Here is a 19,017-nt window from a genome sequence, read left to right on the forward strand (position 1 = left end):
ATTCTGGGATTTCATTCATGGAAGGTGCAAGGTCTGGTTTGTGAGTTGTCGTTCTCTACCAGAGTCTACATATGCAGCTAAGAGAGATCCATGGGTCGTCAAGTCTATACAGTCCGGTGACTGTAACTTCTTAAGCTTGTGGGGTAAGGGACAGATGATGTGGTAAACTTGTCTGTCATTTATTTACTGTGTGTACATAATAATCTAGTGATTGTTTTTATTACAATAAATGTATTGCTTTTCTTTGTAACTGCATTTGCCTGAATGACTATTCTAATCCTAGCAGGTACTGGGTAGACTTCCCTGGCATAGTGAGGCACCCGTGGGTGGCCAGCCAGTGTGAAGTGGGTAGCATTGGTCCAGAAAACCCAAAATCTTCAAAGTAAATGATAATGAAAACAATGCAGCAGGTACAGATAACTTAGCTGAACAAAGATTAACATCGAGACACAGAAATTTGTAGGCACTGTAGATTTGCAGGCATAAGACAGATATCAAGTTAACATCCTGGTGACTGAGTACACATAAGTACTAAGTGGTTACTGAATAACAGGTACAGACAAAAGCAAAGATTTCACTAGAACAGAATGTAGCAATACAGGTAGTCCAAGAGAAAAACAAACAATGACCAACAAGGTGCATGGAGAGGAACAGGAATAAACAATGAGTGTTACAAGTTTGATAATTAGCAAGGAGCAGAATATTAACTCCTGCCATTGAGGGGAAAATGTCCATGGTAGAACAGCAACACCTCTGGTGGCATAGAGGTACTGCAGCCAAGTACAAAACAATGGCAAAGACTTAACACAGATTCCGAACACCCCCTAAAGCATTTCTTCGTATATGATCACCAAACAAGAACACAGGTTACTGCTAGGAAGCCCAGAACTCCCCTACCCTGATGTCAATAAATTCAGGGGTACCTTTCATTTGAAAGAGGGGAGTCTGTTCTTTCAAATAATGTGACTGCTTAGTAGTTATTTTATGGAGATCAAATGTGATCAACAGACAATAACACCCTACACTACAGAAAAAATTAAGCAGCAAAGGAGGGGGCATTTTAATTCCTAGATCTCCCCCATACTGGCTCCAATGAACTATAAGAAAACTCATTTGAAAGACTATACTTTCTTTTTCAAATGAGGTTTCCCTTAGCAGTTATTGTTTTTGATCACCAAACAATAACACTATACACTACAGAAGGTCTAGAGATGGGGGGTTGTGATGACTCGATTTCCCCCATCTTGATTCAATAAAGACAGGGTTACCCTCATTCGATGTTGTAAGTTGTCTAGTTTTCAAAATGGTATGTCTTGTTGGGCTACACATATTATTCCTTTAATCTTTAGGCATTTCACCAAACTAGCAAAAAGAGTGCAGATTTCACATGTATATATAAATTATGTATATGTATAGAATCCTGTTTTTAGCTGTTTTGGAAGAGGACTGATGTTTAAGCAAAAACCAAAAAGTATTTCTTAATGGTGATTAGAAAAAATACACATATTTGCATCAGTTCACTTTCTTGCACTTTCAATAAAATAAACAAAAACATTTTTTGCCCATGTTGGTTTTATGCTATTTTCCATATCAGGATGTGTAAGCAGACTACATTTAGTACATTACAAGTACTAATATTGAAATTGAAATGTGACCAGGCCATTAAGCACTAAAATAGGTTAATCACAGGGGTGAGAAAATCCTCAGCGGTAAAGGGGTTAAATATTTGCATTAACAGTGCCTGACACCACTGTAACTAACAGTAAACACAAGTGGATTAAAACACAAAGGAAAGAGAAAAGTGGTTTTAATACGATGCGCTAATCACTTCTCATGAACATATTATTCAGGAATATTGATAAAAATAAAGAATAAATAAAACTTAGCCTTTATTGCAAATTCTAAAATATCTTATAAGAATTGCAGCGAAATATAACCAACAAAATAAAAAATGAAAAATTAAGATAATGTATAAAAACTGATGACACCTTATAAGTTTCTTAATCACATATTATTGGGGGTAACAATAATCATATAAGTGAGTGTCACCTCTTGTATATGGTGACCTAATATATATCTCACCCCTGATGTATACACCACTCTATTATGTATAATTGCAGTCTAATAAAATGATATATGATACAGTTGTACGGAGTAATGCACTAAATATAAATCCCTAAGATACAGGTCTGTATCCTGTATAATGCATTATGCAACATATCAACTGGCATTCGTTACAGTTACTGTATTGAGTGTAACCAACAATGTATCAAGTCAATTACACTCGGAGTGGGAAGGTGTAGATGAGGGAACTGTCAATCCTCTGTAATATATAAATTCAGATCTTATATCCACTTGTGTGTCTAAGTCATATGGTCTTACAGCTGAAATAAGAATACTGCCAAAATTCAGACTTCATATATATAGTGGAAAGGATCTATTACATAATATATATAAATAAAGCGAGGATCGTGTTTCCTATTAAAAAATACCCATCCCCTTACCACTAAGATTATTATTCTTAAGTAAGGGTTGCATCAAAAACCAGGTTTTAGATGCACCCCATACTTTAGAATAATATTTAAAGGATATAATTCATATTTTTCGTATAATGAGGGTTTGCTCACTCCCTCAACAATTAGTGCGACCCTTCCCATTTTCCTCTACCCTATTTTTGTAGTAAATGTAAATGCTCAACTATAATGCTGTTTCTTACCTGAAGTGCAAATGAAAAATGCAAAGTGCAGTCTTCCTCGAGAAAGAAGGTTGGGACAAACTCTGCAACAGAATTGTTAAGAGCTTGATTAGTGTAGTCATAAAAGAAAACTTTAAATCTTCACCAGATAGTTCTTGGTCCATGAAGAGCTCCCTAAAATTTACCCTAACTGATCTATTCAATGTTGGAGAGAATGTGGCTAGACAGGCAGCTGTATTTACATATTGTAGTGCTCACCCAAAATCATTTCACTTTGGAACACAATAATAAGTCTCATTGCTAATGTCACTGGACTAACCCTCAGAATGACACCCACCAATCTGCTCCTCTGTTCCTTCATACCAAAAGTTGCTATAGAAACTCATATTAGACACTACCTGTGCCGTGAAATACCAAATTGATTGCAGATGGAAAGAAGGAACTACCCCACAGCAAGAAGTCATAAATCTCATCATGGATCATCATGGAAAACATAACCAGCCTCCAAAATGATACTTCACACCATAGCACTGCATTGTTAGCTGTCTACCCCCCCCCCCCCCCACATACACACACATTTCCACCACCTTTCTTATTTTAGTAAAGTACACTTCAGCTACTCCTGTAGAACACAAGCATCACAAAGACAAAAAGCTTCTCAGTGTTACGAGCTGCGGCGGTACTTACCGCCGCCGCGACTCGTCTCCTGGGCTCCCTGGTGTCCCGGCCGTCACCTTGAAGCCCGGCCATTGCCAAGGCAACGGTCAGACGCTTCCTCTTCATCGCCGCGTCCCGGCAATGAAAGAAAGCCGGGCGCGTGCGCACATCGGCCCTACTAGCCTGTGGGCTAATTAATGGAGTTAATTTAAACTTATGCAGGGGGCTGTGTATACTTCAGAGCCAGGCTTAGCCTCCCTGCCACTTATAGCTTCCAGTTCTCTGTGTTGCTGCCAGCTGCTGTACTGTTGGTGTTAAACCCAGGGGCGGATCTAGAAAAGTATCCTACCCGGGGCGATTTAAGGGGGGCGATTTAGGCCACGCCCCCTTTTTTACTTCAAGGCTGCCGGCGGCTGCACAATATGTGCAGGTCCGCTCGGCAGTGACAATGTGCTGCCCGGCTGCTCTGATTGTGTTTTAAACACAATCAGAGCAGCTGGGCAGCACACTGTCACTGCAGAGCGGACCTGCACATATTGTGCAGCCGCCGGCAGCAAGCCCCTGCTAGCGGGGGGTGATCGCCCCGATCGCCCCTCCCCCCCCGGATCCGCCACTGGTTAAACCTTGGACCTTTGTTTGTCGTATATGACCCCTGCCTGTACTCTGGATTTGTCTTTTTGCCTGTGCCCTTGACCTTTTGGCTCGTACCTTCGTTTCTGCTGATTTGCTCGTGACCCCGACCACTGGCGTGTTTTCTGACGATTCTATCTAGCAAGGGACCCCTGACCTCAGCCTGTTCTCTGGATTCGCTGTCTGCCATTACCCTCTTCTCCTGGGTTCTCCACAGCTGGTACACATCACATGACCCTCTGTAGTCTGTGGCCAAGTCTGTCCCCACCACTAGGGGCTCCAGTGAACACCAGACTGTCAGAGCAGACTCCGGGTGTTGTTGAACTGGCTGGAGGGGTTCCTGACACTCAGTCAACATTTTGATTATTGATAACTCAATTAAAATTTATATACACTGTTAATATAGCAGATTGTAAAAATGGTTATATCATAGAGTGCTTCACTTCATGATCAATGTATTCTCCTGTTTGATATATGTTTCTACTCTCTTTTTTCCATTGTACTCTATTTTTACACTACTTGAAAAAAATAAAAAGATGTAAAAAAAAATGTACTATCTCCACCCATTTTTCCCATTTTAGTTTCACTTCACGGGCCGAAATTGCTAACACTACTGTGTTACTTATGCTGCTGAAATTTAGGAGCATGTGCAAAAATCAAGACACACAGCAGGACCAAAGATGATTTTGTGTTGCACATTACTAGAGAGATTGTAAGCTACTTGTATAAGGCTATAGTCACGTAACATTTGTTGATGCTGACTGATTAACTTATTTATATTCAATGCACTCAGATTGGGCTGATTTTCTAGTGGGTGTCAATTAACATGGAAATTTGGGGTGAATCTAGACCAAGTCATGAAAACATAATCACTGACATTTTGCTGAATTTCAGAATCAGACAAATCAATTAGCCCATCTATACGCAGATGATCTCTATGCAGACGGCCTTCAACACTCAATTTGGCCATTATGAGTATTTGGTCATGCCCTTCGGCCTGTGTAATGCGCCCGCAGTCTTCCAGGATCTCATCAACGAGGTTCTCCGTGAGTTCCTGGGTCATTTTGTGGTAGTGTATCTGGATGACATCCTGATATATTCTCAGTCTCTCCCTCAACATCGTAACCATGTCAAACAGGTTCTGCTTAAACTCAAAGAGCATCATCTCTTCGCCAAACTTGAAAAGTGCAATTTCGATGTCAAGAAAGTATCATTCCTAGAATACGTAATTTCTCCTGATGGATTTTCTATGGATCCTAGTAAAGTCCAAGCCATCCTGGAGTGGGTACGTCCCACGAATCTGAAAGCGATCCAAAGATTTCTGGGTTTCGCAAATTACTATCGGAGATTCATCCGTGCATTTTCTGATCTAGTGGCTCCCATCACTGCTCTTACCCACAAAGGGGCGGATCCCTGTAATTGGTCACTGGAGGCCTTTGCATCATTTAAAGCTCTCAAGAATGCATTTATTACTGCTCCGGTTCTCAAGCATCCTAATCCGCAGTTGCCATTTATTCTGGAAGTGGATGCCTCGTAAGTAGGTGCTGGTGCTCTCTTACACCAGAGGGTGATCATAAAGTGCATCCATGTGCCTTCTTTTCACGCAAGTTTTCAGCTGTCGAAGTCAACTACGATGTGGGCAATCTGGAACTCCTGGCAATCAAGTGGGCGTTCAAGGAGTGGCGTCACTGGCTTGAGGGAGCAGTTCATTCAATTTCAGTCTTCACTGATCATAAAAAGCAGTTGTACATTGAGTCTGCCAAACGCTTAAACTCCAGACAAGCTCGATGGGCCTTATTCATTACCCGTTTCAATTTTGTCCTAACCTATAGACCGGGCTTTGTCTAGGAGTTTTCTACCTCATCAACTACCCACTGGTGAACCATCACCTATAATTCCGGCTTCTATCATTCACACCGGGTTGACTCAGGACTTAGGAAACACCGTACGTCAGTTTCAAAAGATAGCCCCTGCTGAAACACCTGTGGGGCGTCTTTTTGTGCCGGTGCATCTACGTAGAGCTGTCCTCTCTGAGGTCCATGAGAACAAATCGGTTGGGCACCCGGGTATCTCTAGAACCCTTGAAATCCTTACACGTTCTGTATGGTGGCCTTCACTGTCCTCGGATGTTGAGAGCTTTGTCCGCACTTGTGAAGCCTGCGCAAGAAACAAAACCTCCAGAATCTCTCCTTCAGGTCCACTTATGCCTTTGTCTACACCTATGAAACCCTGGACACCTCTGTCAATGGATTTTATTGTGGATCTGCCATACTCTTCAGGAAACAACACTAAATGGGTGATAAGTGTACATGAGTGTAAAGATTGTTTGTTATAACTATGGTCATATAAAACTGCATACTCAGGGCATAGGTGGCACCTATGAATGTGCTAATTTGGCTGGTGCACAGGTCAATCACTGCATAATTGCTTAGAATCTCTCCATGTTTCTTGTGGCCAGACTGTAATAGCTTCATTACTGTGGAAGAGGAGTGATCACACCTTCCCAGTATAAAACCCTACAAATTCTATTTTCACTGATTTATCCAAATTTGGTGAATGAACTTCGTTATTTTGTGAGAATAGCAAGCATTGTGTGGTACAAATAAAGATTTCTGAAAAGTTATCATTGCATAGAAATTCACAAAAGTAGCATACAGAGTTGGACATGACATGGCCGGCATTTGCTCCCACCATGTACAGTATACAGTGGTACAATACAGTCATAAAATGTGAGAGTCGTAACAATAGTTTAAATGTATACAACAGTCACATTTCTTAACAATAACAAATTGTCCATGCTGTAAATATGGTTTTACCACAGAATTTTCCACATGATATGGGTTCTGAATAAACAGAAAAGCTCAGCACAGGCTGTGCTTAAATTGAATGTGGGCAACAATTTAATGATATGATATTTATATATGAAAAATATATGTCTTTGGAGCATTTTTTCTTAACTATCATTTTGGAATAAAACCCATCCCTCAATCAAATCAAGGTCAAAGTATTCCCTAAAACTTGACATGTGGGATGCTATCTCACAAGCTTGTTCAGTGCCAATCATTTTGTTTATGGCATAGCATGCTGTATACAGTACTGTATGCTGCACTGTTATTCATTTTCTATTCTATTACCTTTTTTCTATAAAAAATATTTTAGTATTCACTATAGTGTTGCAAGTAAGGACTCCAATTCTGTTATTAATGATAACTTGTTAGCAGAGCCGTAACTAGTGCATTGGGCAAGACAGAGAACTTCCCCTCCTTCTGTCAAAACATTTAACAACATTTAACATTAGCCTATTAAAATTTTTTAAAGGAAAAATAGTGCAGGTGGCCCAGTGACCCAGCATAAGGTAGCCCACTATAGGATCGGCCTGGGAGGCAGATGCCCCTTGCCCCTCAGCCCATCCTGCCCCTGCAAAACATTTTAATATGCCATGCCATGTCATGACTCAACACTTGATCATTTACTACCAGTCTAGTCAGTAGTGTGCAGGGATATTTATTATGGGTAGTTTCTATTTTTCCATTTGTGATATATCAGAAGAAGAAGGAAATAAAAAAATATTTAATACTAGTTGGCATAATGGACAAGGAGACACCACACTCCTAGTCTCCCTGCTACTGGCAAAACCAACCAAGGCTGTCTAGCACTGGGACTAATTGAGGATTTTGGGAGTATTTAAAATGATTTATTTTACTTTAAGCAATGGTTGTGATATAAGAGCTGGAATTGGGTTCAGGAGGTATTTTTTTTATCATTTATGGTGCTAAATGCAACATCAGAAAAACTGGCAGCAATTCATAAACTCTCAGTTTAACTTTTTAGGAATTCTGAATTTTGGCAAACAGAACTTCGGATTTCAAACACCTCTAGTAGGTAGATGCATGACACCTTCATTCATTCATAGATCTTTTACAACACATCATTATTTGATTTTCTCATTTTGGAAGTGGATAACATATTAAATCATACGAGATAAAAAAAGGCTTTGAAAAATGTATATTATGTTTTTGGTGACATGAACAAAACACATATCCTGAAAAAAGTGTCAGCACTTATATTTTGATTACTTTCCACCAGGGAATTTGGAACAGCAGGAATTCTATTGTGACTCTAAAAAAAGTTTGAATTGAATGAAGTTAAGTTAGAAGTAAGATTTTTAGGTACTAAGTAGAGTTGAGCGCACTCGGATTTCTGAAATCCGAGCCCACCCGAACGTTGCCGATCCAAGTCGGATCCGAGACAGAGCCGGGTATTGGCGCCAAATTCAAATCTGATACTGAGGCTCTGACTCATAATCCCGTTGTCGGATCTCGCGATACTCGGATCCTATAAATTCACCGCTAGTCGCCGCCATCTTCACTCAGGCATTGATCAGGGTAGAGGGAGGGTGTGTTAGGTGGTCCCCTGTCCTGCTATATCTCGTGCTGTTCAGTTCTGTGCTGTGCTGTGCTGTGCCGTGCTCAGTCCAGTGGTGCTGTGTCCTGTGCTCTGTGCTTCTAAGGGCATAGTTATTTCCCCAATATTCCCAAGTGTTTAAAAAAATAAAAAAAAGTTATTTAAAAAAATACAAAAACCTAATTATTTTTTTTTTTAATTACAACAAAATTTGCACAACCAATCCTGCAGTATAAGCCCATTGGTACTGCAATATTACAAAGTTCACAGATTCTGCAGTATCAGTCCAGTGGTGCTGTGTCCTGTGCTCTGTCCTGCTGAGTTCAGTAGTGCTGCTGGGTCCTGTGCTGTGTCCTGTTCAGTCCAGTGATGCTGTGTCCTGTGCTCTGTGCTTCTAAGGGCATAGTTATTTCCTCATTATTCCCTTGTTTTTAAAAAATAAAAGAAAAGTTATAAAAAAAATAAAAATAATAATAAAAAAAATAAATAATTATAACCAAATTTGCAAAACCAATCCAGCAGTATAAGTCCATTGGTACTGCAATATTACCAAGTTCACACATTCTGCAGTATCTTGTGCTACATATAATGGAGACCAAAAATTTAGAGGATAAAGTAGGGAAAGATCAAGACCCACTTCCTCCTAATGCTGAAGCTGCTGCCACTAGTCATGACATAGACAATGAAATGCCATCAACGTCGTCTTCCAAGCCCGATGCCCAATCTCGTAGTACAGGGCATGTAAAATCCAAAAGGCCCAAGTTAAGAAAAAGTAGCAAAAAGAGAAACTTAAAATCATCTGCGCAGAAATGTAAAGTTGCCAATATGCCATTTACGACACGGAGTGGCAAGGAACGGCTTAGGCCCTGGCCCGTGCTCATGACTAGTGGTTCAGCTTCACCCACGGATCTTAGCCCTCCTCCTCCTCCCCCCCCCTACAAAAAATTGAAGAGAGTTATGCTGTCAGCAACAAAACAGCAAACAACTCTGCCTTCTAAAGAGAAATTATCACAAATCCCCAAGGCGAGTCCAAGGGTGTTGGTGGTTGTCAAGCCTGACCTTCCCAACACTGTGCGGGAAGAGGTGGCTCGGGAGGAGCCTATTGATGATGTAGCTGGCGCTGTGGAGGAACTTGATGATGAGGATGGTGATGTGGTTATTGTAAATGAGGCACCAGGGGGGGAAACAGCTGATGTCCATGGGATGAAAAAGCCCATCGTCATGCCTGGTCAGAAGACCAAAAAATGCACCTCTTCGGTCTGGAGTTATTTTTATCTAAATCCAGACAACCAATGTATGGCCATATGTAGCTTATGTAAAGCTCAAATAAGCAGGGGTAAGGACCTTGCCCACCTAGGAACATCCTCCCTTATACGTCACCTGAATAACCTTCATAGTTCAGTGGTTAGTTTAGGAACTGGGGCTAGGACCCTCATCGGTACAGGGACACCTAAATCCCGTGGTCCAGTTGGATACACACCAGCAACACCCTCCTCGTCAACTTCCTCCACGATCTCCATCAGATTCAGTCCTGCAGCCCAAGTCAGCAGCCAGATTGAGTCTTCCTCAATACGGGATTCATCCGAGGAATCCTGCAGCGGTACGCCTACTACTGCCACTGCTGCTGTTGCTGCTGTTAGTCGGTCATCTTCCCAGAGGGGAAGTCGTAAGACCGCTAAGTCTTTCACAAAACAATTGACCGTCCAACAGTCGTTTGCCATGACCACAAAATACGATAGTAGTCACCCTATTGCAAAGCGTATAACTGCGGCTGTAACTGCAATGTTGGTGTTAGACGTGCGCCCGGTGTCCGTACTAAATCTCGTCGAGATTCCACTTCACTAGGCAGGCGATACCAAAAATGTACAGAGAAGTACGATCAAGTGTCCTCAGTGCTCTAAAAAATGCGGTTGTACCCACTGTCCACTTAACCACGGACATGTGGACAAGTGGTTCTGGGCAAACGAAGGACTATATGACTGTGACAGCCCACTGGGTAGATGCATCCCCTTCCGCAGCAACAGCAACAGCTGCATCAGTAGCAGCATCTACAAAATGGCTGCTCGTGCAAAGGCAGGCAACATTTTGTATTACAGGCTTTATTAAGAGGCACAACGCTGACAACATATTAGAGAAACTGAGGGAAATTATCTCCCAGTGACTTACCCCACTTAGACTCTCATGGGGATTTATGGTGTCAGACAATGCCAGTAACGTTGTGCGGGCATTAAATATGGGCAATTTCCAGCACGTCCCATGTTTTGCCCACACCATTAATTTGGTGGTGCAGCATTACCTCAAGAGTGAAAGGGGTATGCAGGAGATGCTTGCGGTGGCGCGCAAAATTGCTGGACACTTTCGGCATTCAGCCAGTGCCTACCGCAGACTAGAGGCGCATCAAAAAAGCATGAACCTGCCCTGCCATCCCCTCAAACAAGAGGTTGTGATGCGCTGGAACTCCACCCTCTATGTATTCTGCAGAGGATAGAGGAGCAGCAAAAGGCCATTCAGGCCTACACAGCCACCTATGACATTGGCAAAGGAGTGGGGATGCGCCTGAGTCAAGCGCAGTGGAGACTGATTTCCGTGTTGTGCAAGGTTCTGCAGCCATTTGAACTTGCCACACGAGAAGTCAGTTCCGACACTGCCAGCTTGAGTCAGGTGATTCCCCTGATCAGGCTGTTGCAGAAGCAGCTGGAGAAAGTGAGGGAGGAGCTGGTAAGCCATTGCGATTACACCAAGCATGTAGCTCTTGTGGATGTAGCCCTTCGTACGCTTTGCCAGGATCCGAGGGTGGTCACTCTTTTAAAGTCAGAGGAATACATTCTGGCCACCGTGCTCGATCCTCGGTTTAAAGCGTATGTTGTGTCTCTGTTTCCGGCGGACACAAGTCTACAGCGGTGCAAAGACCTGCTGGTCAGGAGATTGTAATCTGAAGAGGACCGTGACATGCCAACAGCTCCACCCTCATTTTCTTCCACATCTATGGCTGCGAGGAAAAAGCTCAGTTTTCCTAAAAGAGCCGCTGGCGGGGATGCTGATAACATCTGGTCCGGACTGAAGGACCTGCCAACCATTGCAGACATGTCTACTGTTGCTGCATTGGATGCTGTCGCAATAGAAAAAATGGTGGAGGATTATTTTGCTGACACCATCCAAATAGACATGTCAGACAGTCCATATTGTTACTGGCAGGAAAAAAAAGGCAGTTTGGAAGCCCCTGTACAAACTGGCTCTATTTTACCTGAGTTGTCCCCCCTCCAGTGTGTACTCGGAAAGAGTTTTTAGTGCAGCGGGGAACCTGGTCAGTGAGCAGCGAAGGAGGTTGCTTCCTCATAACGTTGAAAAAATGATGTTTATAAAAATGAATAATCAATTCCTCAATGAAGTACAGCACTGCCCTCCAGATAGTACAGAGGGACCTGTGATTGTGGAGTCCAGCGGGGACAAATTGATAATGTGCGATGAGGAGGAAGTACACACTGTAGGGGGAGAGGAATCAGAGGTTGAGGATGAGGACGACATCTTGCCTCAGTAGAGCCTGTTTAGTCTGTACAGGGAGAGATGAATAGCTTTTTTGGTGTGGGGGCCCAAACAAACCAATCATTTCAGCCAAAGTTGTTTGGTAGGCCCTGTCGCTGAAATGATTGGTTTGTTAAAGTGTGCATGTCCTATTTCAACAACATAAGGGTGGGTGTGAGGGCCCAAGGACAATTCCATCTTGGAACTTTTTTTTTTGCATTATATGACCAATCAACAGTCGTTTGCCATGTTCAAAAAGTAAAACCAAATTTAAACAAATTCAAGAAATTAAACCAAAAGTAAAATGCCCTGTCATAATTTAAAACAAGAGGTATTGACGTGCTCTAGAACTACTGTATTGTTGTTTCTATTTTATAAACACTACACTTGAAAGCTTGAGTCTTTCAATGAAAAAGTAACTCTCCATTGCACGAATATTTGCAACAGGGACAATTTTAGGGTTAAGAAAGTCTTTATAAACACTACACTTGGAAGTTGGAGGAGGTATTGTGGCCCCGGCACCAAATTTACTACCGGGGCCACTCCACTGTGCAGTCCATATTTAGGTGTATCAGATATTAAACAACGGTGACAGTTGATGCCCAATTTTTTAATTATATTGTTGGCGCTGTAAAAAATTGTGTTCCGGGCACACCACACTACGCAGTCCATACCCTTTTTTGGTGGAATTCTGACCCGTGGAGGGTTTTTTAATTATATTGTGGCCTCGGAACCAAATTGTGTACCGGGGCCACCACACTACGCAGTCAAGAAAGATAGATGCGTATCATAGCTAAAGTACATTCAGTGTTGTGGGGCAAATTGAAAAATATTCAAAATGCACTGTCATTATCAAAAACAAGAGGTTTTCACACGCTGAAACTCCAACATGTATATGATGGAGAGGATGGAGGAGCAGCCATATGTGCAGTGTAATGCAGACCTGTTGAAGGTTTTTTATATATTATATTGTGGTGGCCAGTGGCCAGTCCTCTACACAGTCCAGATACTATTTTTGGGTGTAATTCAGACCTGTTGAAGGTTTTCTATAGATTTTTTATTGTGGTGCCCAGTGCCCACTACTCTACGCAGTCCAGATACTATTTTTGGGTGTAATGCAGACCTTTTGATGGTTTTCTCTATATTTTTTATTGTGGTGGCCAGTGCCCACTACTCTACGCAGTCCAGATACTATTTTTGGGTGTAATTCAGACCAGTTGATGGGTTTTTAATTATATTGTGAGGAACACTCCTCTACGCAGTCCAGAAAGATACCTCGTTGTAACATTTTGTACTAAAAAAAAATAAATATTGTGAGGTGTTAGGTGTTCAGAATATCCTTTAAATTAGTGGAAATGTTTGTTATTGAATGTTATTGAGGTTAATATTAGCGTAGGAGTGAAAATAAGCCCAAAAACTTGATTTTTACACTTTTTAGTTTTTTTTCAAAAAAAATCCCAATCCAAAACCTTAAATCCGAACCAAAACCTTTCGGCAGGTGTTTTGCGAAACAAATCCGAACCCAAAACATTGCGAAAATCCGGATCCAAAACACAAAACACGAGACCTCAAAAGTCGCCGGTGCACATCCCTAGTACTAAGGACATTATAAGTACATCAGGAAGTAAAGTTATCTAATTCATAAGCTCATGTTGTCATTCTTTGTAACCACAATAAGTCAATTTTACTGTTTATATATTTCAAGAGCTTCCTGAATATTATATCAAACTACAATTCTAAATTATGCTGTAAGAAAGAAAATTCTTTTAAAATATATAAAGAAAAAGAATTCAAAATGAAATATATGAAGAAAGGTATCTGCAAGATGTTTATATTAACCACGGCTCTTTCCATAATCCTGACATCTTTGACAAGTGTCTACTTTGATTCTGTGCCTGCATTGCACACCAGTCAATGTGCATCCCTTTGGGCATCTGTTCATCTATCCATTTGCATTTTATACCAATCATACCCTATGTTTTTTTCCTATTATGTACACATCTTGGTATATTTTACTGATGTCAATAGGCAATTCTCTATTTAATCACTTCAGCTCCCTATGCCCTTTGCCTAAGCTACAGATTGAACCTTCTAACCAAGCTCTTCTGATGTTTAATTGACCACTTGGTAATTAGCCTTTTTTTCTAGATTTCCCGTATAAACTGGTTGCCTTAATCCCAGCTAGTTTTTTTACTTTGAAACTTTTTCTATCAATTGCCTGTTGTATTCTTTGCAAAAATAAAGCCACATATTCAACAGACTTTCTAATAATGTGAAAAGATGGCTGCCAGCTGCCATTATAACACTAAAATGCAATTGCTTAGCAAACTATCTCTTTCACTGTTATCATTAAAGTGAACCTACCAACTTTTTACTATTCAGCAACACACCAAACACAACTTTATATTATGTAAGCAATTTCTTAAGCAATGCTTAAATTTTTTATTTACTTTTATCTCTGTTGATTCTTCTCTCTACTTTCTCCAAAATAGGAAGATGTCCTTTAATAGGGTACAACAAGTTTGGGGAACAGAGTAAAAATAGAGTTTCAGGGAAAGTGCAAAAATATTGCGAACTGAAAATGCCAATAATTTATATATGTTGGATAGAGAATAAATCTGTCCTGTAATATTAGCTTTAACATTATTTGACTGTGAGAAAGAAAACAATGTAGCTTATGCCAATGTAGGTGTATATAAATTAATGTTTTAAAATATATATGCAAAAACATTTTCAGATCTATATAGTAAATAAAGGATATCAAATATTTTGTAAAAACTAAGTACCACTCTCTCTGTGAGATCCAATAAAATGGTAGAGACTATAAAAAACTTGAAATCAAGACGACTGATCATTTCATCTAGGGAAGGGTACAAGACCATTTCAAAGGCATTGATCATCCTGAGGAAGTCATTTTTACAGAACTGGAAGATCTATGAAACTACAGTGGCACTGCATAGAGTGGGCCTTCTCCCTAAAGTAAGTTGCCACACAAAAAGGGCATTTAAGTGTGACAGAGGTAGCAACAGATTTCAGGGATGCTTTTCAGTGGCAGCAAATGGCAATCTTGACAGGATTTATAGGAAAGAGAATGGTGCACAGTACAGACAAATCCTGGGCACAAACCTGCTAGCCTCTGCCAAAAAACTCAAACAGACAAGAAGCATATCTTTGCTCAAAATCACATGACAAGAACAACACTGGAGAGTCTTCAAATGATGAAGATAGATATGCTTGAATGGCCCAGTTCTGAGATTCAAACCTTCAAAGATTGATGGCAAGACCTTAACTAACCTGATTCAGTTTGAGAAATTTTGCAAGAAGGATGACAAATATTGCACCATCTTGTTTTTTAGAGTTAATAGAAACAATGTGGGAAAATGAATGTGGAAAGACGTACAAATATTTTTGGAATACACATATTTTTAACACTTCAAGAAATGTGGCGAAGTTGTGCAAAGCTTCTGCGCAGATGGACCCTAAAACTGATCTTGGTTGTGAACCTATTCATGAATTATGAATAAAAGCAGGTGTATTACCACATAAAAAGAAAAAAACATTAATACTACTAGAGCTGAGTGAAATATTTTCTCAGTTAATTTCTCACTGTCTCTATGTAAAACAGTCTGAAAATATTTTGGATTTTGGGTGAAAAACAGTTTTCAAAACGAAAGTTCAGAAAACAAGGTTCAATCAGCGTATAAAACTAATTATTTAGCTGTGATTATTTATTTATAGAACAGAATCATGCAGTGCTGTACAGAGAATATGTAATCATTCACATCAGTCCCTGCACCAATGAAACTTACAGTCTAAATTCCAAAACACACACACAAACACACATAAGCTAGGGTCTGTTTTGTCAGAAGTCTATTAACCTACCAGTATATATTTGGACTGTGGGAGGAACCTAACACTAAGCGCATCATGTAGCGGCTGATTCAATTCTGCCGCGAAAAGTTCGGCGTTAACAGTATTACCGTTAATACGGTAACTTTAGCCTGGATTTCATTTCGCAGCTCAGGGAGTCGCAAGTAAAAATCCACCATTGAAATTACCGTAATAAAGGTAATTATGCACAGTTTCACCGTATTAACGGTAAAACTGCTAAGGCAGCGTTATTCTCGGCAGAATTGAATTGGCCCCATAGAGTTGGACTCAATTTACGCTTACATCGTAAGTGTAAATTGTATCTCCTAATCTACTTAGATTTCCAAACCACACATATCTAAAGATATGTGCATCTCAGGAATTGTGCGCAAATTACATTAATTCCCTTAGATGCATAAAGCGCATCCTACGTTACCAGATGGCCCTGGGGGCCAGGCCATGCTTACACTTGTGGTTCCCCGAGTGCCAGCTTGCCTTGCCATCGTGGGTATGCTGGCAATTGTAGCAATAGAAACACCAGCATGCCCAAACACTTAATGGCAACCTGCAGCACACCATGGACAACATTTTTTTTTCTTCTATTTTTACACAATTACCCCACAGTCACTGCACCTGGAAAAGCTCTAGGGCTTTTTAGTATGGGGCTGGCTATATCTAGTGGGGGGCTCTATATCTCAAATTTTTGCATCCCCAATCGCCCTGTGCTGAAAGACCTATGGTTGGTTTAGCATTTTGGCAGGAGGACCCCACACTGCTGTTGTGCCACCAGCACTGATTGGATATATATACATATATATATATATATATATATATATATATATATATATATATATATATATATATGTGTGTGTGTCTGTTTGTTTGTGCGGAGAATATCTTCCACAGTTCTCAAGGTAAAGCTACAAGATCTTACATAGTTTTTCAGTATTGAAAAAGTAACCTATTAGACCACATAGCGGCAACACGACAATGGTGACTAAGCGAAACAGTGACAAATATCGAAAATATAATTTTTTGGTTGTAAACAATTGTTTGACTGCTGGAAGGAAACCTCGCTACAACGCGACAAAACGACAACGCGACAAAGCAACAAATCCTATTTTGTAAATAGCATTTTTGGCCATATTTTACCAAATGATTTGCTAATTATTACAAACTGCTACACATTACAAATCAGATCCGTGCAACACTGGTTGACCCTGCTAACATATGCTTTAATATATATATATATATATATATATATATATATATATATATATATATATATATAAATATGTATTAGTGTCCACACTGACAGGTACTATGAAACATGAATACACCAACAAATGGAAGGTAAATGTCCCAAGATCACTTCAGAACAAAGTTTTGTGCAAACTTATGAACCAGTAATTGTTATAACTGTTATTAATTGAATAATATAGTTTTTTTTTTCTGTGATGATATATTTTTTAAAGCCTTGAGGCCAGAAGTTATGCTTTTTTCAGGAGAAATAAAACATTTCAGGAGCACATAAGATCACATACATTCTAGTGTAAGTTCAATAAATGGAGGAAAGAATTCCACTATTGTTAACAAACATTGGTTTGGGGAAAAATGTGGGGGAGCCAATGATTATCAGCATAAACTCCAAATAAAGCCTTTCATATCATATATTCACTGTTTTAGAACGTGATCCTAAACAAATTGAATAGAATATCATCTATTTAAGCAAGAAAAGTATAGCTAAGAGACATCCAATGGTCATGGGAGAGTTGACAACATAAATTACTTAGTTCTAATGAAGATAAATAACATTTCAGTCATGGACACATACTGTGCTCTGAAGAGAAATTGGTTGTGATGGTGTTGCTAGGCAACCATTATCAGACATTTACCCTACTGTATGAGTTTTCTTATATTTAATTCTCAGTGAAATTATTTTATCATGTTGACTCTATGCTGCAGACTACACCACATGTGTTCATGTGGTTTATGGGAAATAACAAACAAATATTTTACTAGATGATTTTCTAGCACTTAGAAAATATGCTAAACATGACAGTAAATTTAAGAACTCTACAAAAGAGCCACATCACTGTATAACCAGCCTTCTATCCAGAGGCAAAGCTTCCATGTTAAACTTTATCAGGCATAAATTAAATATAAGACTCATGTTTTAATTTCTTTAATACATTTCATACCATAATCACAAAGAGGCTGGTGACAAATGTTCAGTACGGCAATAAAATAAAGACAGACCTAAGTGAAACATGAGGGAACCGCCACAGGAAGATGTCATAAGGTGGCGTTTCAGGTAGGTGATTTGTTACTTCCTGAATTAGGATGTTTTGATACATTGGGTAGGCATATTTTAAAGGTGTAGGGACAACTGCTAGATGTATTAGATGTATCACATCTAATGTGTTAAACATTATTCATTAATCTTTCCCTCTGCTTTCTCAGATTTGAACAATGACAGTCATCCACAGCTCGAGCTAGTTATTGTGCATGGCTGGGGGATTTCTGTAGAAGGAGGATTGTGTTGCCTTCTACTGCTTACTTTCCGTAGTGTTTGGCATTAAGGCCATTCAATTCCTTCTAGGGCTAAACAGAATCATATATTGGCTAGAGAATAGTCACTGGATAAGTATATAATTTACTTTTTACATACAGACACCTACAGCTGAAACTTAATTTTTTTGTATCAATAGTAAATTGTTTTAAGAAATTATAAAAAATCCCATCACTGTGAAACAATCATTAACCTGAACATACACTTTATAAAATTCCACATTTAGAACTAAGGCTTAAATGTGTCTTTATGATCACCTTTAAATTTAGCCTTAAGATTAATATTGTGCAGCCAAATTTGCAAACATTACAACAATTTTGAGGACTTTGGAGTTAGTAAAAGTAATTTAGGAACCTTGAAACCCTTTATTTTTAAAACCCTTCATTTTACAAATGTACCTGTATTCTGATATTTGGGAAAAATGCCTGTAAAAACTACCTGCGTATAACCTACTGCCAATTTGAGTTTAGCCTCATTTTGGCATTCCAGTGAACTCATATATCAAGGCCTGGCTTCCACTGTTTACATGTATACTTGAAATTCAATTATTTTTGCAGTGAAAGAAATGGAACTGTGGTGGTCGAGTACTGATGGGATTTCCTTCCCTTACCTTGTCCTCCAGACACGAGTCAGGTTTTCTTTTTGTTCGGATATCCGGTGGTCAGGA

This window comes from Mixophyes fleayi, chromosome 4 (assembly GCF_038048845.1).
Source record: "Mixophyes fleayi isolate aMixFle1 chromosome 4, aMixFle1.hap1, whole genome shotgun sequence".
NCBI classification, from domain to species: domain Eukaryota; kingdom Metazoa; phylum Chordata; class Amphibia; order Anura; family Limnodynastidae; genus Mixophyes; species Mixophyes fleayi.